The sequence below is a fragment of the Macaca thibetana genome, chromosome 4 (genome assembly GCF_024542745.1).
Source record: "Macaca thibetana thibetana isolate TM-01 chromosome 4, ASM2454274v1, whole genome shotgun sequence".
Lineage (NCBI taxonomy): Eukaryota > Metazoa > Chordata > Mammalia > Primates > Cercopithecidae > Macaca > Macaca thibetana.
The window spans coordinates 133,852,229-133,876,565 of NC_065581.1; positions in this window are offsets into that span (position 1 = coordinate 133,852,229).

A 24,337-nucleotide genomic window follows, 5' to 3' on the forward strand; every position below is an offset into this window, starting at 1 on the left:
GATTTTTAAAAAGTATTATAAAAACAACTGGTTAATCCAAAAGAAGAGAAGAAAAAGAGAACAATAGAACAAATAATAGATGAAATAAATAAAAAACAAGCAGTAAATGATGGTAGGCCTATACCCAGTATATTAGTAACTACATTAAATATAAATGCACCAAAATCTTGGCTGTCAAATGGGATTTAAAAAAAAAAAAAGCAGAACTGGCCAGGTGCGGCGGCTCACGTCTGTAATCCCAGCACTTTGGGAGGCTGAGGAGGGTGGATCACAAAGTTAGGATATCAAGACCACCCTGGCTAACACGGTGAAACCCCGTCTCTACTAAAAAAATATATAAAAAATTAGCCAGGCATGGTGGCAGGCGCCTGTAGTCCCAGTTACTTGGGAGGCTGAGGCAGCAGAATGGCTTGAACCCAGGAGGTGGAGCTTGCAGTGAGCTGAGATAGCACCACTGCACTCCAGCCTGGGCGACAGAGTGAGACTCTGTCTCAAACAAAACAAAACAAAAAACCAACCAAACAAACAAAAAAACAGAACTGGCCAGGTGCAGTGGCTCATGTCTGTAATCCCTGCTTTGGGAGGCCAAGGCAGGCAAATTGCCTGAGGTCAAGAGTGTGAGATCAGTCTGGGCAATGTGGCAAAACCCCATTACTACAAAAAAATACAAAAATTAGCCACGCATGGCGGGGCACACCTGTAGTCCCAGCTACTTGTGGGTGTGAGATGGGAGGCTCACTTGAGCTTGGGATGTCAAGGCTGAATGTGCTGTTCACACCACTGCACTCTAGCCTGAGTGATAAAGTGAGACCCTGTCTCAAAAAAATTATTTAAATTAAATAAAATTTAAAACTCCAGAACCAACTATATTCTCTTTACAAGAGACACCCTTTTTCTTTTCAGATAATTTTAAATTTACAGAAAAGTCACAAGAATATACAAAGAACTCCTTTACCCAGAATCACTAATGTTTTATACTTTGGCACATTTATTGTTTCTTTCTCTGATTCTTCTAAGTCACTTGAGAGTAGGCTTCATATAGCATGCCCTTTTACCCTTGATATGTTAGTATGTATTTTCCAAGAAGAATACTCCTACCTCTCCTCAGTACAATTAACACACTGATAAAATACTTGTATTTAACATATAGTTCAAATTCCAATATTATCAGTTGTCCTAATATTGTCCTTCATAGAAATTTCCTCCAGTACAGGATATAGTACAGAATCACAGATTGTATCTAGTTGTCATGTCTCTTCAGATTTTCAAATTTCAAAACAGTTCCTGAAGTCAAAGATTAGAAAGGTATAAGTCGAACTATCATTAATTGCAGATGATATGAAGAGTCAAAAGAATCTGCATACTACTATAACTAATAAGTTAATTTAGCAAAGGCATCAAATATAAGGTCAATTTTTTTTTTTCTTCAACTTTTAGGTTCTGGGGTCCATGTGTAGGATGTGCAGCTTTGTTACATAGGTAAATGTGTGCCGTGGCGGTTTGCTGCACAGATCAACACCTCATCTAGGTATTAAGCCCAGCATCTATTAGCTATTTTTCCTGATGCTCTCCCTCCCAGTGCCCCCTGACAGGCCTGTGTCTGTTGTTCTTCTCCATGTGTCCATGTGTTCTCATCATTCAGCTCACACTTATAAGTGAGGACATGCAGTGTTTGGTTTTTTGTTCTTGTGTTAGTTTGCTGAGGATAATGGCTTCCCACTCCATCATGTCCCTGAAAAGGACATTATCTCATTCCTTTTTATGGCTGCATAGTATTCCATGGTGTATATGTACAATATTTTTAAAATCCAATCTATTATTGATAGGCATTTGGGTTGATTCCATGTCTTTGCTATTGTAAATAGTGCTACAATGAACATACATGAGTATGTATCTTTATAATAGAATGACTTATATTATTTTGGGTATATACCCAGTAATGGGATTGCTGGGTCAAATGACATTTCTGCCTCTAGACCTTTGAGGAATTGCCACACTGTCTTTTACAATGGTTGAACTAATTTATACTCCCACCAACAGTGTAGAAGCATTCCTTTTTCTCCACAACCTCACCAGCATTTGTTGTTTCTCGACTTTTTAATAATTGCCATTTTAACTAGTGTGACATGGTATCTCATTGTGGTTTGATTTGCATTTCTCTAATGATCAGTGATGTTGAGGGTTTTTTTTTTTTTTCATATGCTTGTTGGCTGCATGAGTGTCTTCTTTTGAGAAGTGTTCGTACATGTCCTTTACCCACTTTTTAAATGAGTTGTTTTTTCTTTTCTTGTAAATTTGTTTAAATTCCTTGTAGACTCTGGATATTAGACCTTTGTCAGATGGATAGATTGCAAAAATTTTTTCCCATTCTGTAGGTTGTCTGTTCACTCTGATGATAGTTTATTTTGCTGTGCAGAAGCTCTTTAGTTTAATTACTTCCCATTTGTCAATGTTTGCTTTTGTTGCAGTTGCTTTATGAGGTCAATATTTTAAAGTCAATGGCATTTCCGTATACATGCAACAAACCATTATGTAATTAAACTTAAAAATAATCCATCCACAACTTAAAAATAGCAAATACTTAGGAGTAAATTTAATAAAATAATATCAAGCCTTCTATGCCTAAAACTACAACAGAAAACTACAAGAAAACCACTGCTGTGAAAAAATTAAAGAAGACCTAAGTAAATGGAAAGACATAGCATGCTCATGGATCAAAGGTTCAATACTTTTAAATTGTTCATTCTAACCCTAAACAAAATATCAGCAGACTTTTTTTTTTAAATATTGATAAAATGATTTCAACATGCATATAGAAAAAAGGAGCTAAAATAGTCAATCTTAATAGATAATCTTAAGAAGAAAGACAAAGTTGGAGGAGAAATATTAAAAGATTCTAAGGCTTATCAAAAAGTTATGCTGATTAAAACAGCAGATATTCTATTCAGCATAAGGATAAATTCACAGATTAATGGATCAGAATGGGGACCCTAGTTACCTGATGTTTAACAAAGAGGTTAATAACATTCAATGTGAGAAAGAACATCCTTTTCAATAAATGATGCTGAAGTAACTGCATATCCACAAAGGAAAAAAAAAAGAACTTAAATCTTTCCTTATACCATAGACAAAACTTAATTTAAAAAATCATTGGCCTAAATGTAAAAACTAAAAGTATCAAAGAAAATGGAAGAATTTTTTTTTTTAAACTCTGGGACAAGCAAAATATTCCTAGATAAGAAGACACTAGAAGCCAACCATGAAGAAACTCAATTATAAATTGGATTTTAGCAAAATTTACCTATGGGTAAGGATGTCCTGGTACTACTTTAATTTTGGTTTTTTTTTTTTTTTTTTTTTTTTTTTTTTTTTTTTTTTTTTTTTTTTTTGAGATGGAGTCTTGCTCTGTAGCCCGGGCTGGAGTGCAGTGGCCGGATCTCAGCTCACTGCAAGCTCCGCCTCCCGGGTTTACGCCATTCTCCTGCCTCAGCCTCCCGAGTAGCTGGGACTACAGGCGCCCGCCACCTCGCCCGGCTAGTTTTTTTTTTGTATTTTTAGTAGAGACGGGGTTTCACGGTGTTAGCCAGGATGGTCTCGATCTCCTGACCTCGTGATCCGCCCGTCTCGGCCTCCCAAAGTGCTGGGATTACAGGCTTGAGCCACCGCGCCCGGCCGGGGGGTCTTAAAAGAGGATTCTACTGATCCAATCTTTAATTTGGTCTTTATGGCCATAGCAATGATTCAGTCAGAAATAGTTTTATTATCCAGTCCTGTATTGTCTGGGCTCTTGTTGCTCCCCTTCAATTCTGCTTGCAAATTGGCCAGTCATTCACTGAGCTCATTTCTTTCTTGCAACAACCTATTCATGATCTCAATGTTCTGCTTTCATGTCTTTCTAATTTTGCAAGTTGATTAGGTGTATTTTCTGTCTCCCAAGGTATAGCAGATGATAGTTTATCCAAATATTTTGACAGTACATACCACAGATTGTAAATTTTCCAACTGCCTATGCTAGATTTTATACCACCTGCCTCCTAGTTCCAAAGACATATTGTGTATTTTAGGCTTTTATAAAGGTACCATCTTACTTCTAGCACCAATGTCTGAATTAGTTCATTTTTGCTACATAGTAAACCAAATATTTCAGTGACTTATAACAATAAACATTTATTTTTATTCTCACAGGCCTGCACATTGCAGGGTTTTGGCCAATCTAGGTTGAGCTTTGCTATGCCAAGTTGAACTCCAGGCTCTAGTCCAGTTTATTTCTGCTACACATATTTTGATTCTCAGACCGTTAGAAAGGAGTACCAGCTACCTGAGGTGTGCTCTTTTCATTTACAGTTCAAAGGAACACATAGAAAGACTTTACTTGAGTCAAGTACGTTGATCTTCCAGTGTCCAAATGACGTCATGTGGCCGAGCTCAGTGTCATTGGGGGCCAAGCTCAATGTCATAGGGAAGTGCACTCTACCCACCATGACGCAGTGGGGAGGTGTAATTCTATAACAGGGATGGGGGGAAGAACTGAGAACAGTTATCTAATACACTCTTCAAAAATAGGAAACAATTTAAATTAAAACATACTAAATCTTTTTCTAATGAAGTCAGAAATCAGACTACTAAATGCAGTGATAACTGCCAACAGCAACAATAGCTGATGCAGCATAATACAATAGCAATATTAGCCAATACAGAATATTAAAATCAATTTACCACATAGGTAAATGTGGTAAATTTAGGTATATATACCTAAAATGGTATATAGATATTTTAGACACACTAGATCAGTGATGTTCCTTTTCCAAACTTAATTTTTCAATGAAAGTTGTTTTCCTAAGGGCTACTTACTAAAATTCCATGGATCAGTTTGTAAACTAACGATCTATCTAGACCATTCAGCAAACAGGTAAAAAGGCAACAGGAAGAAAGACATGTCTGTGGACTCCATCTGACTGGAGTCACTGAGTAGCTGTAAGTCCTGCAAATTCCAAAGCAAAATGTTCCCCCACTTTTATATATGATTCCTGAAATACATAAAGTGCCAATTACAAGAGGTTTTTCAATGGTTAACTTCAGTTATAAAAAACCAGGCCAACTGTCTTTTGAAGCTAATATTCATGACCAGGTGTTTGAAATGTACAATGACAAAATTCTAGGAAATAAAGAATAATGGGGACCTTGATGTTTCTCAAATGGCCATACCTAGTTTATTTTAATGCTGAAAATGATGCCACTTACTCACATGAATGAATCATCATCGTAGAGCTTCTGCTAGTCACTGCCCCTTTTCCTTTCTTCTCATTGTTATTGTTAATTTCTAGTGTCTAAAGATTAGGTAATAAATCAAAAATAGCTAGAGGCCCTCCTACTAGCAACCTTTTGTTTTTAAATGCTGCGAAGCGTTGACACTCCAGTCATTTAGCTGCAATAGCAGGAGGAGACAACACATCCACCCGCCCATGCTGTTCCTCCCTGAATGGTTTCCCACCCAGACATAGCTCAGCTTGCCAAGGTACAGGACTTAACTCATTTCACATTTCGTTCTCCCCCTCTGTTCAGCACTCCCTTCAGATTCTTGAAAGCGAAAAATCTGCCACATTTTTTTTCAAACAAGTAGGCTCTATATTTAGAGGGCGTTTGAGAATTAAAATCATCACCCTAAATCACAGGTGTAGCTTTTTCCTCTTCGGCCCCCTTAACAAGAGTAGGTTATTTTTAAGAGCTGCACAAGGCATGTAAGACAAAGCAAAGAGAGCGCAGAACTTAGAGGGGAAAAAGGAGATCAATGTGGAGATAGAGACAACCAATAAAATGTAAAAGGTAGAGCAATCTTGCAACTGTATATAAATCAGTCGCAGATCGCATGAATCTATCTCCAGCGCCACATTATAAGACACAATTGAGTGAGATTGAAAGCTGAATTTGGGGGACGGCAATTTTGTGACATTATTTTGCCTTCACCATGCATCCAACATTGTATTTTCCTCAGTGAATTTCACTGGCACCTCACAAGACATTATTTCTGGGCGTTATTTCTATCTGACAACAGTAGACACTGAGAAAAGCTGGTGATGGTTTGAGTGCCCGTGAGATCACTCTGAGTTTTAGAGCTCTGGTTTTCTATCATCGTTTTTAGCTGAAAGAAAAACCACCCAGTTGGAGAGAAATACGTATGTACTTCTTTAACTGGAATCAAAACACTCAAAAAAGCAAAATAAGTTGACTGAGGAAACAATGATGGCTGATTATGATAATGATGACTACTGCTAGAGGATTTGAATGCCTTCTGATTCAAGGCTGGAGAAATAAATTATGAGCAATGTAATTTTGGTGTTAAGAGCTGATTTATTATATTCAGATTCTTTGAATATTGGTCATTTATTCATTCAGTCAACAAATATGTATTCAGCATCTACCAATGCTTGTTTAAATGGTGGTGGGAGGGGATAGACAAAATCACCCAAAACGCAGAATCAAGGTTAAAATTCTTACAGGAGCTAAACAGATAGAACAAAACACAAAAGGAACTTGGATTCTGACTGAGCTTGTCTGTAGCAGGTTATAGATCTACTTGCATCTTTTCTTAGTATATTCATCTTTCCTTTTTCCTTCCTTCCTTCCTTCCTTTCTTTCTTTCTTTCTTTCTTTCTTTCTTTCTTTCTTTCTTTCTTTCTTTCTTTCTTTCTTTCTTTCCTTCCTTCCTTCTTTCCTTCTTTCCTTCTTTCCTTCTTTCCTTCTTTCCTTCTTTCTTTCTTTCTTTCTTTCTTTCTTTCTTTCTTTCTTTCTTTCTTTCTTTCTTTCTTTCTTTCTTTCTTTCTTTCTTTCTTTCTTTCTTTCTTTCTTTCTTTCTTTCCTTTCTTTCCTTTCTTAACAGTCCAGAGGTCTTTTGCTTCTTTTGCACTATTATGCTGTGAATGCACAGGGAATAGGCTCCAGCAGCTAAGGTTTCTTTCCATTGGTTCTCACAAAATGTGCTTCTCTGGGTGGAACGGGCTGGCGTTTTGGTTGAACCCAGCAACATTTCTCTTTGCCTTCCTTCTTTTTTGGATTATTTTCCTTCACACATTTCAGGAAATGATCTCAGCTCTTAATTGAGCTTAATATGCTTAATATGCTCAATATGCACATTAATTATCTTGCCAAGATCTTGCCCTTAACTTATTTGTTTATAACAATGCCAATAGCATGCTGGGTAACATTGTAGACTCTTCCAGTTTTGCCACGGTAATACTTGTAGGGCATTCCTTTTGGAAGAGTATCCATTCATGGATGTCTACAAAACTGCCTTTCTGGCAGATTCTCATGTTTGTGGCCAAAGGAACAACTCCATGTTTTCTAAAAGGCCTAGAGAATGTGTATCGGGTGCCTCTCCTATTTCCCTTTGTGTTCCTCATTTTGGTGAATTACTGGAAGATCACGGTTCCTGCTGAAAAGTTCCCAAGCAAGTTAACTGCTTTACTTTGATTGCTCATCTTGTCCCTTTCATCCCGAAAGACTTACCAACAGCCATCGACACCTGATGAAATCCAGACTTTTCTTTAATACTCACTTTACTTATAAAAGATTCTCACTGTATGTATGTTGAATTCAGTACATGAGAACATAAAATATTTTTCATTGTACATTTTTCAGTCAAGAAAGTTGCAGAAACCATTAATGTAAGACAAAGACTTTTCACATTCTGAGTACATTTCAAGAGATAACATCTGTGGCTCATTTGGAAATGAAATAAGGATTTTCTTATAAATTATTTCATCAAGTAGAATGACTTTTGAATGTCATTTTATCAAGTAGAATGTTCTTTTAAAGTCATGACCAGATCTTTAGATAATGCCATGCAATATGCCAAGAATGTAATTAGATATTATTCTATTAGCTATGGGAGTTATGTATTCCTTACTATGCAGCCATAAAAAAGAATGAGTTCATGTCCTTTGCAGGGACATGGATGAAGCTGGAAACCATCATTCTCAGCAAACTAACATAGGAACAGAAAACCAAACACCACATGTTCTCACTCATAAGTAGGAGTTGAACAATGAGAACACATGGACACAGGGAGGGGAACATCACACACTGGGGCCTGTCGGTGGGCTGGGGCAAGGGAAGGGATAGCATTAGGACAAATATCTAATGCACACAGGGTTTAAAACCTAGATGACAGGTTGATGGGTGCAGCAAACCACCATGGCACATATATACCTATGTAACAAACCTGCATGTTCTGCAAATGTATCCCAGAACTTAAAGTATAATTTAAAAATTTTTTTAAAAGAGTTAAGTATTCCTAAAATACGAAAAGCGTTTGAGAAGAATGCACATCAAACTCAAAAACATTTTGAGTTAAATGGAAAGATCTTTATTTATATTTTTCAAATTTTAATTTTAGATTCAGAGGGTACATGTGCAGGTCTGTTACATGGGTAAGTTGCATGTTACTGGGGTTTGGTGTACAAATGATTTCAAGACCCAGGCATAGTACCCAATACGTAGTTTTTCAGCCCTCATCCTCCTCCCGTCCTCCACCCTCATGTAGGCCCCATTGTCTATTGTTCCCCTCTTTGTGTCCATGTGTACTCAATGTTTACCTCCCATTTATAAGTGAGAACATACAGTATTTGGTTTTCTGTTCCTGCATTCGTTTGTTTAGAATAATGGCCTCCAGCTGCATCTACATAGCTGCAAAAGATATGAATTCATTTGTTTTATGGCTGCATAGTATTCCATAGTGTATATATGCCACATTTGCTTTATCCAGTCCACCGTTGATGGTCATCTAGATTGATTCCATGTCTTTGCTATTGTGAATAGTGCTGTGATGAACATATATGTGCATGCACCTTTTCAGTAAAATGATTTATACTCCTCTGGGTATATACCCAGTAATGAGATTGCTGGATTGAACAGCAGTTCTGTTTTAAATTGAGAAAGTTTCAAACTGCTTTCCACAGTGGTTAAACTAATTTACATTCCCACAGTGTGTAAGTGCTCCCTTTTCTCCACAACCTTGCCAACATCTGTTATTTTCTGACTTTTTAATAATAGTCATTCTGACAGGTGTGAGATGGTATCCCAGTATCGTCCTGGTTTTCACTTCTCTAATTAGTGATGCTGAGAATTTTTTCATATGCTTGTTGGCTGCATGTATGTCTTGTTTTGAGAAGTGTCTGTTCATATTCTTTGCTCATTTTTTAATGAGGTCATTTGTTTTTTGTTTATTTGTTTGAATTTCTTGTAGATTTTTGATATTAAACCTTTGTCAGATTCACAGTTTGCAAATATTTTCTCCCATTCTATAGGTTGTCTGTTTACTCTGTTGGTAGTTTCTTTTGCTGTGCAGAGCTTTTTCATTTTATTAGATCCCATTTATAAATTGTTGCTTTTGTTGCAATTGCTTTTGGAGATTTTGTCATAAAATCTTTGCCAAGGCCTACGTCCAGAATGGGATGTCCTGGGTTTTCTTCTAGGGTTTTTATATTTTAGGTCTTATATGTCTTTAATCCATCTTGAGTTGATGTTTGTGTATGGTGAAAGGAAAGAGTTCAGTATCAACCTTCGTATATGGAAAGATCTTTAAATGTCTTCAGGACTTTGTCACAGTTTTAAAACATAATCATATATTCATTGACATTTCTGCCATAGAAAAGAGGGGTCTGTGTCTTCTCTTGAATATGACTGGGGCTTATGACTCTTTGCCCAATCAATTCTAGTGCAAGAGACTTCTGAGGCTCCATCATTAAAGGCCAGACAGCCCGCTCAAGCCCGCTCATTGACAGGAACACTTTCTCTTAGTGCTCTGGGTAGCCAGGTAAGAAGTTTGAATACCCTGAGGTCATACTGCTAGGAAGGTCACATGTAGGCATTTCAATTGACCATCCCTGCTAAGCTCAGCCTTCCAACCATCCCCCTAAAATACAAGACAGTGAAGTCACATTGGACCCTTCAAAACATTTCATTGTATTTCACAGTTTTGTGGGTGAGGAATGGCACAGGGTTCAGTTGGGTGATTCTTCTGTTCCATGTGATATTAACAGAAGTCATCTGATAGAACAAAACAATGAACTAGCTAATGAACCAGCAACAGAGACAAGCTCAGCAGTTTCTGTCCAAATACCTGACACACAATATTGTGAGACATAATAAAATGGTTTTTTTGTTGTTATTTGTTTGTTTGTTTAGACGGACTCTCACTCTGTTGCCAGGCTGGAGTGCAGGGATGCAATCTCGGCTCACTGCAATCTCTGCCTCCCGGGTTCAAGTGATTCTCCTGCCTCAGCCTCCCGAGTAGGTGGGATTACAAGCGCACACCACACACCCAGCTAATTTTTGTATTTTTAGTAGAGACGGCATTTCACACGTTGCCCAGGATGGTCTCAATCTCCTGACCTCATGATCCGCCTGCCTCAGCCTCCTAAAGTGCGGGGATTACAGGAGTGAGTGACCACGCCCGGCTGAGATATAATAAAATGGTATTTTAAGCCACTAAGTTTTGTAATAGTTCATTATGTAGCTGGAGTAAGATCCCTCTGCCAACAATCCCTGAAATAACAAAAAGAACATAAGAGAGTGATTTATGATGCTTTGAATGGGGGACCTCATACTCTGTGAGTAGAAGAAGACTTGGCTACTATATAAACTGAACCCTGGAATGTGGACTATGAAGGCCATCAGACCACCCTTTTTGGAGGATCCTAATACGGTAGAGCAGAACATTTCCCATCAGTGCCCCATCAACAAGAATCCAATCTGTCCCAACCAAAATCCCCCGTTCTTATGAAATTTCAAGTGGAATTCCATAAGATGATATTCCATAAGGCAATATCCTTCAAAATTTTTGTCGTGGTACAGTTATTCCCTGGATGGTTAAACATCATTCAACTCTATAAAGATTTAGAATTAAACAGAGAAAGGTGCAAGTAAATCAAAACCACAGGATTAATGTTTGTGTTAATATTGTGCATCGTTTATCTTTATGTACTTGTTTATAAGAATTTGGCCAATTAGAGCAACAGATTTGTACTGTAATTCTAATCTAAAATGTATAATTGAGTAATTAATTTACACTTGCGATTTCAAAGTGAAATCTTAGAAGTTTACAGTTTTAGCACCTTTAAGAGAACTGGTTTCTCCAATATTACATTTAATATTTTATACTTTTAAAGTACTCTGAGTTTTTTAGTTGTCACAGTTTCTGTATTGAAAACGAAATTATAGGCTGGGCACTGTAGCTCACACCTGCAATCCTAGCACTTTGGGAGACTGAGATGGTGGACTGCCTGAGCTCAGGAGTTTGAGACCAGCCCGAGCAACATGGTGAGACCTCATCTCTACTAAAAATATGAAAAATTAGCTGAGCATGGTCGGGGGCGCCTATAGTCCCAGCTACTTGGAAGACTGATGCACCAGGATTGCTTGAACCTGGGAGGCAGAGGTTGCAGGGAGCCGAGATTGCACCACTTCACTCCAGCCTCGGTGACAAAGCAAGACTCTGTCTCCAAAAATAAAATAAATATATAAAAATAAAAAATGAAATTATGTATATAATTAGTAAATACATTTAAAATGTTTGAAGATGTCTCACTAAGTTTCTCAAAATAGGACCAAACATTATTTGAAGCTAATATATTTCCTAATTTCAAGTCCTTACAAAAGAAATTTCCTCCTGTCATAGTTTGCTAAGAGCTATTCTTACTCTTTCTCTCCTGGTGATTTATCTGAGAGCTGTCTTTAAGATGTATGACTGATCACTGCCAGGGGCAAGAAAGAAAGGAAGTTCTCCCTGAACACGGGTAAAGAAGAGTCTGTTAATTATCAGCAACAGAGACAAGCTCAGCAGTTTCTGAATAAAAGAATATTCTGCCTGGAAAACTACCCAGCACCTGTCAGTGCTGAGCCGCTCGGAACTTCGAGCATTCACTCTCCCTTGGACTGCTCCCCACCGCCTCCAAGTAAGTGGAGGAGCAACTCTGCAAACCAGGCTCAGGGGTGTCACTTGAAGGGAGAAAGGGGCCTGTTAGTGTTCCTAGGTCTTCCCCCTTTAAGTGACAATGACAATATAAACCCTTCTTTTTAAGAAAAGGATATTGATAAAACCATGAGAGAAGGCAAAAATTGAGTGTGAGGGAAAAGCCCGTTTTTACTAATTCTCATTCCCTAAACCTATTGGGCTTACTTTTAATACATTTAATTTATACTTATTCAGTATGATCTGATGTGTGTCTATGGTTTGCAGAACATTGTAATGGATTCTGAGAGGTTGCACAAGAAATAGAACCCTCTCTCCAGGGAACTTGCAATGTGAAAAATATGATACGCACATGGAACAGAAGTACAATGCAAAGAACCATTTAGGACCGGGCGCGGTGGCTCACGCCTGTAATCCCAGCACTTTGGGAGGCTGAAGCGGGTGGATCTCTTGAAGTCAGGAGTTCGAGACCAGCCTGGCCAACATAATAAAACCCTGTCTTTACTAAAAATACAAAAATTAGCTGGGCGTGGTGGTGCGCACCTGTAATTCCAGCTACTAGGGAGGCTGAGGCCAGAGAATCACTTGAACCCAGGAGGTAGAGGTTGCAGTGAGTTGAGATTATGCCACTGCACTCCAGCCTGGATGACAGAGTGAGATTTTGTCTCAAAAAGTAATAATTAAAAAAAATTTAGAGAGATGCAGATTGACATATTACATGGATATTATATGGATAAGTTAACTGTAGCAGTGCTGAAATAGAAAAGGGTCAACAGATAGAAACATCTGATTCGCATTTTATTTTATTTTAATTTTTATTTATTTTGAGATAGAGTCTCACTCTGTCACAACAAAATCTACAGTCTACTGGGGACTTTGCCTGAATGATCACTTATGCAACATTCCCAGAGTTACATTTGAAACCCTGAGGTCTGTTTATAGTAATGATGATGATAATAACAATAATAAGGGCTTGTTTATATTTAATGGGTCTTCATTTTGCTCCAGGCACTATGTTAAACATTTTACAAATATGATTTCCTTTAGTCTTCACAACAACCACATGTGGGAAGCTTTGTCTTTGTCTTCTTTTTAGAGATGAGAAAACTCAGAAAAGGAAAGGCTAAGAAATAGGCCTGAAGTCGCACAGTTAGAAAGTGGCAGGCCTGGGTTTGGAGCCCAGGTAGCCTGACTCCAGAGGCCAAGCGCTTGGCCGTACCTCTGTAAGCCTTGACCAGTCCTCGAAATGCAAGACCGTCCAGTCACATTGCTTTTTCCACACATTCATCCACATTCTGTCCTGAACCAAGCACTTGCTGACTTGCTCTCCCAGTTTTCCTCGTTCCTTGTCCCTAATTTATTATTCTTTCTCCTCCAAGTCTCACTTAAGCTTCCTGAAAAAGCATCTATCTTCACTTGCTCTCCTTCCATTTTCTCTTCAATTTCCTTCAGTCTAGTTCTGCACTCTTTGTTCCTCCTCTCTCCCCGCATTTATTAGAAAGTGTTGACACCAAACTCCAACTCATTCAAATTCAAGTCTGTATTTCGATCTTTCTCTTAACATGATACCATGTTCTTCTGAGACTCCTGACTCCCTAGACTTTCCAGATAGTACTCTTTCTAGTTTCCTCTCCACCATCCACTCCTGTTCTGGGTCTCTCTATTGGAAGTAACCTCTCATTCCCAATGCCTCTAGAAGTAAGCACCTAGAAATATGGACATATACTTTCCCAGGCAACAGTACCAACTCCGGTGTTTATCTAAGCTGTGCCTCTTTGCTTCTTATATTTTCCTTAGGTTCCTCAACTCATTTTCCTCTGTTCTTCAGCTCTCAATGTTTATTAATGACACATTTGGATACACCCACTCTCAGGTGCAGAGACTCACACTTCCTGGGCAGTCCAACTCAAACCTCCTCTAGGCCAGTAGAGCGACAGATGACACCTTCTCTTATCCCACCAGCCTCCCTTTTCTCCACATGTGTCTTAAATATTCTCTTCCTCTGAATTCTTTTGCCTTTATACAAACCACTATCAGTGTGTGGATCTAGGATATTGTCTGTGCATATTCCCTCCTTGCTGTGGAAATCATCCAGACTCCATGGTGTAGTTATAACAGGACTCGCCATCTTCTTGTAGATCCACTACCTTGGCCATGGCTGACTGGTCCAAGGGCATCACCTGATCTACAATTGGGCCATAAGAGTCATTCTCCAGTTTGCTTTCTAACTGGAATTGAGGAAAAAAGCACAATAATCCTTGTTATGGGATGAATTGTGTTAAGAGTATGTTATTTAATTTCCTCAAATTTGTGCATTTTCCAGTTTTCCTTTGTTATTGATTCCTCATGGTAACTGCAAACTTATAAAAGTTGTTGAGACTTGTTTTGTGTTCTAACATATGGTGTGTCCTGGAGAATGTCCCATGTGCACTTGAGACAAATATGTTTTCTGCTGACCTGGGTTGAAATATTTTGTATATATCTTTTAGGTATAGTTGATAGTGTTGTTCAGGTCCTCAATTTCCTTATTTCTGTTGTGTCTAGTTGTTCTGTCCATTACAGAAAGAAGGGTAGAGAAGTATTCAACTATTATTGTAGAACTGTCTATTTCTTCCTTTAATTCCACAAATGTTTGCCTCATACATTTTTTGGCTTTGTCAGATATATACATGTTTATTATATCTGCTTAGGAATGAAACCTCTTTATATCCATTCAGAAACTTGAAGGGATCATAGCTTTTTTTTCAAGTTGCCCAGGAATTCTGATAATAGATTGAATAGCCACATGTTTTACAATTTAATATTTAACATAATATTTGAGATATATATAGTAATTGGCATAATGCAGGGTCTAGAAGCTTTCCTATCGTCAATTAATTCACATAAAGGAATATAGAAATTTTTTCAAAAATGGAAAAAGAATAATTAGGACAATTGAGTGCATTTCTAATCAAGTTTGAAATGAAAATCAATTATAGAAACGCTTACAGAACTTCCTCTTCTGTGAAAATGTTACAATGAGCAATTTACATATAAACAAAGAAGGAATTTGTAAGAAGTACCTCTCACAGTAGATAAATATTATTTATGTAAACACCTGTCATACTTTTAGTAATTTTGTAACCCAAAAAGTGAATCTTGTATAAAGTATTTTTGAAGTGCATTTTCTAGTTCTCTGTCATTAACAAGTAATTTCATCTAGTTCCAGGCAGCAAAGAGAAAACAGCTGTGCCTTGTTCCTTGGCGTTTTCTTTTATAGCGTCCTGCGTAGTTGATCCCCGTGCCCAGATGTGAGAGCTGCTGTTTCTTTAAAGGATATGGAAGATTAGTTCCCTGTGCTTTTGATGCCTGTCGGAAATTTCAATACAGCACATTAAGCAGCTTGAATGAGTCAGAGAATTTTTTAAAGACCCAAAGTTATAAAGTATAAAACAGCTTTTTAAAAAAGCAAATAAAAGAATATAAAGTCATATTTGATGTTTAAGTATGGACCTCATTCTGGTGCTGCAAATAGGTGGAAATAATCCCTGGGCTGACAGAGGGAATATATGATCTATAAATTATGTATCGATGTGACTTGTTTTTACTTGCTACATCTGCTCAGTCCGTAACTCCTCTATTGGAAAATGTGCTCTTCCTTCCCTGAGACAGTGAGAGAACCAGGGAAAGTCAGAAATAGTGTGTAACCTAATTCTTTCTTTGTCTATCACCACCCCTCTCAACACACACACACACACACACACACACACACACACACACACACACACACACACACACACACACACACACACACACACACACAGAATTATTTCCAGTTAGTCCTCATGGGAATGAGAATTGCTCCAGATATGGGGCTAGGGCTGGGGCCGGGGCTCCCATCACCAGATTTGAGGCTGGGTAGGAAAATGGGAGGGGGCTGCTCTGAAAAAGGAACAAGTAGGTCAGTTGAAGAAGGGCATAGGAGACCTGAATCCTCCAGGGGTGCCGCTGAGCTGCAGCTGTTCTGCACCGCCAATAAGCAGATAGCCGTGCAGAGAGAGAAAAGAGAGAGCACCAGCTGAGACAGCATGAATGGGGACGAGGGAGAGGTGAGGACTGGCCAAGCCTGTGTAGGCAACATGGACATTTATATAACACTTCACAATTTATGAGCGTTTTTCTTCTACTATGCCATTTATTTTTAAGCAAATGAATGATGTAAGAGGCGATGATATTATCTCCAGACAATGTAATTATTTAGTTTCACAAATAAAGAAACTGAGGCTTGCCTAAGATCACAGTTTTACTGAGGATAGAGCTGTAATTCCACTTATTTCACTTTATGCCTCTTAAACCTGTACTTTTTAAAAATTTTTATTTATGTATTTTTTTTTTGAGACAGAGTCTTACTCTGTCACTCAGGCTAGAGTGTGATGGCATGATCTCGGCTAACTGCAACTTCTGCCTCCTGGGTTCAAGCGATTCTCCTGCCTCAGCCTCCTGAGTAGCTGGGATTACAGGCACGCACCACCACTCTTGGCTAATTTTTGTATTTATTTAGTAGAGATGGAGTTTCACCGTGTTGGTCAGGCAGGTCTCAAACTCCTGACCTCAGATGATCCGCCCACCTTGGCCTTCCAAAGTGCTGGGATTACAAGCGTGAGCCACCACGCCCGGCCAAACTTGTATTATTTAGAATGTCGGTCTCAAGCAGACCTACTTAGCTGTGGGTCAGAATATGAGGCAGTAATGCAAATCTTCCAATAGAACTAGAGCTGAGTTTGTGATGGAGATAGATGCTAAGAGGTCTGACTGGGCTTGTAAGCTGTTTTCAATAATATGTCATTTATCTTAAAGGCAACAAGAAGAATATAAACAGATTTATCTTAGAACAGAGATGTGCAAACTATGGCCTCCGGAACCAAATCTGGTCTGCTGCCTGTTTTGTAACCTGTTTTATTGAGTCCCATCTGTGCCCATTTATTTACATATTGTCTATGGTTGATTTAGTGCTACAACTTGTAGATCTGGATAGTTACAACAGAGACCATCGGGCCCGCAAAGTCTAAAATAATTATTATCTGGCCCTTTTCAGAAATTGCCGACCTCTGGTTTAAAAATCAATCTGCTTGCAACAGGGATTAGAGGGAGCCAAGATGAGAAACAAGAAGCCCAGCCAGAGGTGACCTCAGATCTCAGTGAGAGATAATTGGAATCTGAAGTTCGTTTGGGGCAATGACAAGGTGGGAACATGATCGGGTTTAAACGATGCTGACATAAAGACATGAGAAGACTTGAAGACGGGATATGTGAGTTGAAAAAGTGGAAAGATAAGGATGATTTCAATTACACTATAACTTTTTAAGATGGAAACTGAAGGCACAGAATTAGATACCTCACCCAGGAAGAGGTGAAAGTGTAGACCTACTTAGTCTCTAACCAAGAGTGAGAGAAGAGACTCAGGTGGAACTTTTTAGAACACAGACTGGGAGTGGTGTCTCATGCCTGTAATCCCAGCACTTTGGGAGGTTGAGGTGGATGGATCACTTGAGGACAGGACTTCAAAACCCCGTCAAGGATCATCTGAGCCCAGGAGTTCAAGACTCTGTCAAGGATCATTTGAGCCCAAGAGTTTGAGACCAGCCTGGGCAACATAATGAGACCCCCATCTCTAATTCTCAAAAACAAAATAAAATAAAACAAAACACATTTTAAAATAAAACTACTGTGTGGGCGAATAAAATGGATCTTTTGTACCTGAAAAAGTTTTGGTTTATGTTCCAGGAGCCACACTGAGTGGGACAATGTGTATTTAGTCTGAACAGATTACTAAAGTCCAGGGGCCCCCAGTGCCTGGATGTCATACAAGCTGCCAAACATCATTGCTAACTCAGTGTGGAATGGGAAGGATGGAAGCTGGCCATCTTGGCAAAACCCCATCTCTACCAAAACACAAAAAGTAGCAGGGTGTGGTGACCCTGTAATCCCAGCTACTCAGGAGGCTGAGGCAGGAGAATGGCGTGAAGCCAGGAGGTGGAGGTTGCAGGGAGCCAAGATCGTGCCACTGCACTCCAGCCTGGGTGACAGAGTGATCTCAAGCGCGCACACACACACACACACACACACACACACACCCCCGCTTATGTGTGTTGTAAAGTTTTTGGTATAAGGAATATCTAGTCTTCCACTTCTGTGGATATTCTAACTTTTGGACTTGAATCAAATTAGGATCCCAAAAGACTACACATGTAGACCACAGCCACTTAGCCCCACATAGACATGTCTTGATTAAGTTTCAATGAAACTTTATTATTTCCTCTAGCCTATAGATTGAAGCCCAAGTTTATCAGAATTCATAGTAAGAACCCCAGCTTAGTCCTAAGCTGTGTTAAACCTAAGATTCAAGGGAGTCTGAGATGTCTGAAGAGCTGATGGGGAGTTTCTAGGAGTGTTTTTACATGAGCCTGCAAGGAGCCAGATGGGAAACCATCTTAAGGGACAAGAAAATTAATGTATTGACATCTTGAATATTGATACAAGGAAAGTTCACAAGTACTATTTCACCAAATTCTCTATAAGCACAAGGCATCAGCATTATTGGTACCAAGAGTTATAATTTGAGTGCCTGCTTATTAGGAGACAAGCATTGTTCTAGGTTCTTACTTTAAATGTCCCAATTAACCCAGCAACATTTTAAGAGGGTGTTACTCTTGTTCACCTTTCATAGATTAGGAAATTGAGGCTTGAGATGTGAAATATAATAACTTTTCCGAGATCACACAGCTGGATATTAGTAGCACCAGGATTTACATTGTCAAAACTAAAACTATCCTAGACGTATCTCTGGTGACAAGAGTAACAGCCCACAACAGGTGTACCACAAGCTTTTGAAATTTTTGATAACTCAACATAATCTCTGTTTTAAGCCTCATCCTGAAATGTCTATGGGTCATTGCAAAGCTTCCATCCTTCCCATTCCTCACTGAGTTAGCAATGATGTTTGGCAGCTTGTATGACATCCAGGCACTGGGGGCCCCTGGACTTTAGTAATCTGTTCAGACTAAATACACATTGTCCCACTCAGTGTGGCTCCTGGAACATAAACCAAAACTTTTTCAGGAACAAAAGATGCATTTTATTCGCCCACACAGTAGTTTTATTTTTAAATGTATATATATTTTTTTATTTTATGTTTTTGATAAATAGAGATGGGATCTCATTATGTTGCCCAGGCTGGTCTCAAACTCCTGGGCTCAAATGACTCTCCCACCATGGCCTCTCAAAGTGCTGAGATTACAGGTGTGAGCTATAGCACCCAGCCAGTAGTCTTAAATGTGAATTAGATTGCCTTCGGGAAGGGCACACACTCCAGAGTTTTGCACCAGCCCTACTGGTCTCCCAGCTGCATCACTCCAAACCCGATTCCCGTGTCTATGTCACCTACCAGGAAACTGGTCATGTTGGATTTATGACCCTGGTTACAGAGCACACAAAGCCTTGGTCTCCATGGTCTTGCTGTAAGAGGCCAAGCCTTAGTCCCTTCTGCTTTTGGGACCCAAGGACCCTCAGAGGTCTTTCTGTCTCTCTGGCAGCTCTTTCTTCACAGCCCTGGACCCTGGATAACATTTCTTATCTTGTTGAATCCTTTACCTACCCTGCATATAAAGGTTTCTTTACCTGGGTCCACAAATTTGTTCCTCCCTCCAGAGTTTAGGATTTGGAAAATAAAAGCTAGAATTTCTGAATTTATCCTGCCTTTTCCTCTCCAGAGTCAAGGAGGGCCAGATTTAAGAGCAATTTCAATAGACAGAATACAGGGAGGAGAAAAGCAGCATAATATAGGATAAGATAATCCCCAAGTAGTATCTTGCTAATTTGAGTTCTTTAGAAAAAAATGTCACTTAACTGTCAGGAACAAAGTATAGAATAAAGGTCCTTAAATTATTTGGGGGAGAGCTCTCGTAACTTATCCTCCTGCACCAGCCCAATGACTAGAAAGAAGAGAAGAATATGCAAAATATAACAGCATGAGTTTAATATCCAGAAAAGTTAGAAGCTGAAAAAAGCTGTGTTTTCACAGCATTCCCACGTAAGAGCAATTTCTCAAACCTCTTTTCAACACATATTTGGTGACATTCTGAGACCCTGCCCATTTGCCTGGTGAAACATATTCTGATGGTGTGAGGTCACGGAGCCCTAACACCATTTCATTCATTGTCCCACTTATAATATGTACTGCGTTGACCCCATCAGAGTTCTCATAAGTGGAGTCATTTTCTTTTTAAATTGCAGGTCAATTTTAGGTCTCCTTTCTCCCAAGATGGCAGCTTGGTCAACAAGCACTTGCCATTCTAAGGTGAGTACTAGAGATTTAATGTACAGCATGGTAACTACAGATAATAGCCATTAATTGTAGGCAGTACTTGAAATTTGCTAAGAGAGTAGAACTTAAGTAGAACTAACACCAAAAAATGTGAGATGTTGAGGTGACAGAAACATTAATTAGCTTGATTGTAGTAATCATTTCGGAATGTAAACAAATATCAGAACATCACATGATACACCTTAAATATGTTTAATTTTTATTTGTCAATTATAGCTAAATAGAGCTGAAAAATGATGAAGGACCAAACATATAGAGAATTTAGCATGGCATTTGCAGTCTTTTGTCTATTTTTATCTAAGTGTGGCTTTGGAAGGTGAGGTCTCATGGGTCTTTATTCTCAAGTCCTTTGTATGAGATGTTTTATCCTGAAAAAGAGTGACAATTGCTATTTCTCCTGCAATTGTGGGCTCTCTAAATGCCCAGTTTGCCTTTCCCCTTAGGACAGTGCTACTGAGTTGTACATGAAAATGTATTCCAGGCCTGTAGCCCAGGTTCAGAAGTGCAAAGCATGGAGATTAAAGAGTCGCAAAGCAGGCTGGCTTTGGAGCTATAAACAGGTAGATTGTGTGGCAGGAAAAAGGTGAAGCAGAGAGACTGTGAGGGTTTAGGTGGGCAGGCACAGTGTAGCATTTTTGGAAATGCAGCATTAGGGGCCTGAAAGGGCATGAAAGGATTGAACATGGAAAACTGAGATCTTATGTAACAAGTAGTGGATGAGCACAGGAAGCAGGCTCCACACACTGTACAACAGAAGACCGAAATGTTAGTCGTAGGATTGAGGATCCTGAGCAATGGCAAGAGCTACTGGGCAACTGAACCTTACAAATGTTGTTTTATTTACCCTTGCACAACCATTTCAGGTAAGTACTTTCCCTGTATGCTGGGACGAGAGAACTAAAAATCAGAGGAGATAAGTGAGTTGTCTGGTTATACATATAAGAACGTAATTCGGTCCAGATTTGACCACCCAAGCCCATTCAAGTCCATCCAAACATTTTCCAATTCACCAAGACTGTCAAGGTGCAAACCTGAGTCTTCTTAGGCAACATTCTGTTCAAGTCAGGTCTGGAGAATGTGGCGTTTCTCAAAACAACATGTGCACGCCTTCAATAAGAATCACTTTAGCAGCTCTTAAAAATTCACACTCCTGGGACTCTTCCACAGCTATTCTGACTCAGAAGGTCTGGTGTGGATCTTAAGAATTTCAATTGTCTTAGAATTCCTGATCCAAGATGACCAGTGACAATGCTTCATTCTACTGGCCACAGCAATTGAATTACAGTTGGCATAAGACAGGTAGGGTTAATAGGTATCTTCTCCAGGATTAATATAAGTACATTTGGAGAGAGCAATATTCTTTCCACCAATATTGCTAAGCTTCGAGGAGGTGAGCTGGATCAGCTGGGGTTCATCTTTCTACCATGTAGAAAGAGCCTTCATGTAGAATGTTGCCAATCACAAATAAGCACATCAGTGTTTGAGTTTTTGGACACAGTGATGTTTGAAGTCTACCTTGAATCTCCTGGCTCCTGGTTCTTTGAGCCCATGCTTCTTTCAAAAAAAAATCGTAAATTAATTGGAATTAATTATCTGCCACTTGCAACCAGATGGCCTAGTATGAAACATACCAGAAGGTTTCCATGAGCATGGTATGAATCTCCAGGGTAATGGGACTTCTGACCCCACCGAGGTCATCCTTAGGGTTCAGAGCAGAGGGTCTAAAATCCGTGTTGTTTTTATTGTGCCTCTTGATCCTCACATGATCCTTGGCTGATTTTTCCCACTTACATGCCCTCAAATACCACAATGATTCAAAAAATCAATCACTCTACCTACATCATTCTACTGTGGTTTTGATCAATAATTCAAACACCTGTAGGACATTCCCACTTGTATACCCTGCCAGGCATCTCAAATTCAACAGGTACAAAAGTGCATTAATGATATCCCTCAGTCCTCCTGGATGTGATTCACCTCTTGTTCTCCTGTGAAAGGCACTGCCATTCTCCTAGTTCCCAAGCCAAAAGCCTAGACATTCTATTGAATACCTCTGTTTCCATCACTATACCTATACCTATCTTTCTATTACCACATTAAGTTGGTTGTGCCATCTAAACTCCAAACATACATCTAAGCTCCCAGATACAGTTTTCAAAGCTATTCGTAATTTGATCATTGTTTACCGAAATTATTCCAATTTTGTTCTTTCACCCCCTTGGATTTTATGTGCTAGCCATATTAAACTTTTTCAGTGCTTCAAAGCAACATCCATACTCTCTTTTACTATTGGACCTTCCTATAAGTTGATCAAGTCATCTAGAACTTTCTTCCCTTACCTCTCTCTCTCTTTGCCTAATGAACTCCTATTCACTCTCTATGACCCAATCAAGATGTCACTTTTGAAAAGCCTTGTCTATAATCCTGAGTCTGGCTGAGTTTTTACTACTACAAGTTGTCACAGTGCCCCAGTAGTTCCCTATTGTACAAATATTTAGTATGTTCAGTTTACTGTTTAATTTTTTTGAGAGAAATAAAATTTATATAAGTGGAGAAAATTATGTTGAGGATGGAAACATTAAATTATTTCTTCTGAAATTAATTTTTAAGTTTAAACCAATACAACTATTCACATGTTTTTTAATGGATGAAATTATTCTAAAATTTATCTAGATGAGTAACTGAACAAAAAAATAGCTTCAAAATTTCAAAAATTAAAAATAAAATAAAGGGAAGTTAGCCTTATCAGACATGTAAACCTCTTTTAAAACTCTAAATGTTAGAACACCGCTTAAAATTCTTCAGGGGCTTTCCATTGCATTTAGAATAAAATTCCTTAACAAGGACAAATTCCTTAATAAGGGCCTACCTGAGTTGTATTTATTCGGTAGCATCTAATTCCCCTCCAGAATCCTACGTACAAGGCAGTCTGGGAAGTGCAGTGTTAGCTTACCAGACTATACAGGAAAGGAAAGCAAACCAGAAGGAGGTGGGGATGGATGCTGAATTTCAATCAGCCATATCTGCTATAATGCATCTCCAGACTTGGAGTTTTTTAACGGAATTTTTGGTAGCTTTCTTTTGGAAGTAATTTTCCCCACTTCCCCACCATTCCCCAAACATAAGCTTCATAAGAATAAGAATTATGTCTATTTTGTTCATTATTATATCCATAGTGCCATGCACACAGAAGACACTCAAAATAAATATCATAAATATCTGTTTCATTAAAATTATTTATTTATTTACTTTAGAGATAGGGTCCCATCCTGTCACCCAGGCTGGAGTGCAGTTACACCAACCATAGTTCACTGCAACCTCAACCTCTTGGGCCAAAGATAACCTCCTACTTCAGCCTCCCAAGTAGCTGACACTACAGGCACATACCACCACAGCTGGATAATTTTTTAACTTTTGTTTTTGTAGGGACCAAGGTCTTGCTATGTTGTGCAGGCTGGTCTCAAACTCCTGGCCTCAATCAATAACCCCACCTTGGTCTCCCAAAGTGCTGGGATTACAGATGGGAGCCATCATGTCCTGCCTGGTTAAAATTTAAATAAAAGAGTCCTCATTACACTTTGAACATCATACCCACTCTTAAGATAGTGACCATTTTGAAGACTACATGTTAAGAGAAACAATAACAAGCTACACCAAAGATGACATTGACAGTGACGGGCTTTGGGTTCCATGTCGTGTAAGGAATGGGATGGAATGGAACATATTTTACCTGAAAACAGAAACTCAAGCAAAAAGGGAACTTCGACTTCAATGATTTGAAAAGTCTGTCACATGGAAGAAGAAACAGACTTCGGGAAGTAGAACTAAAGTCAATGGGGAAACAGTACACAGAATCAGAATTCAGGAGGTGGCAAGTGTCTTCTATGGGAAATGGCCTACAACAGTAGGGTTTCAGTGGGTGGAGGAAGGGGTGGGCTGAATGACTTCTGACGCCTTTAGATCTCAGGCTAAAGCAGAAGTAGACCTGTATCTTCCAAATGCTTGTT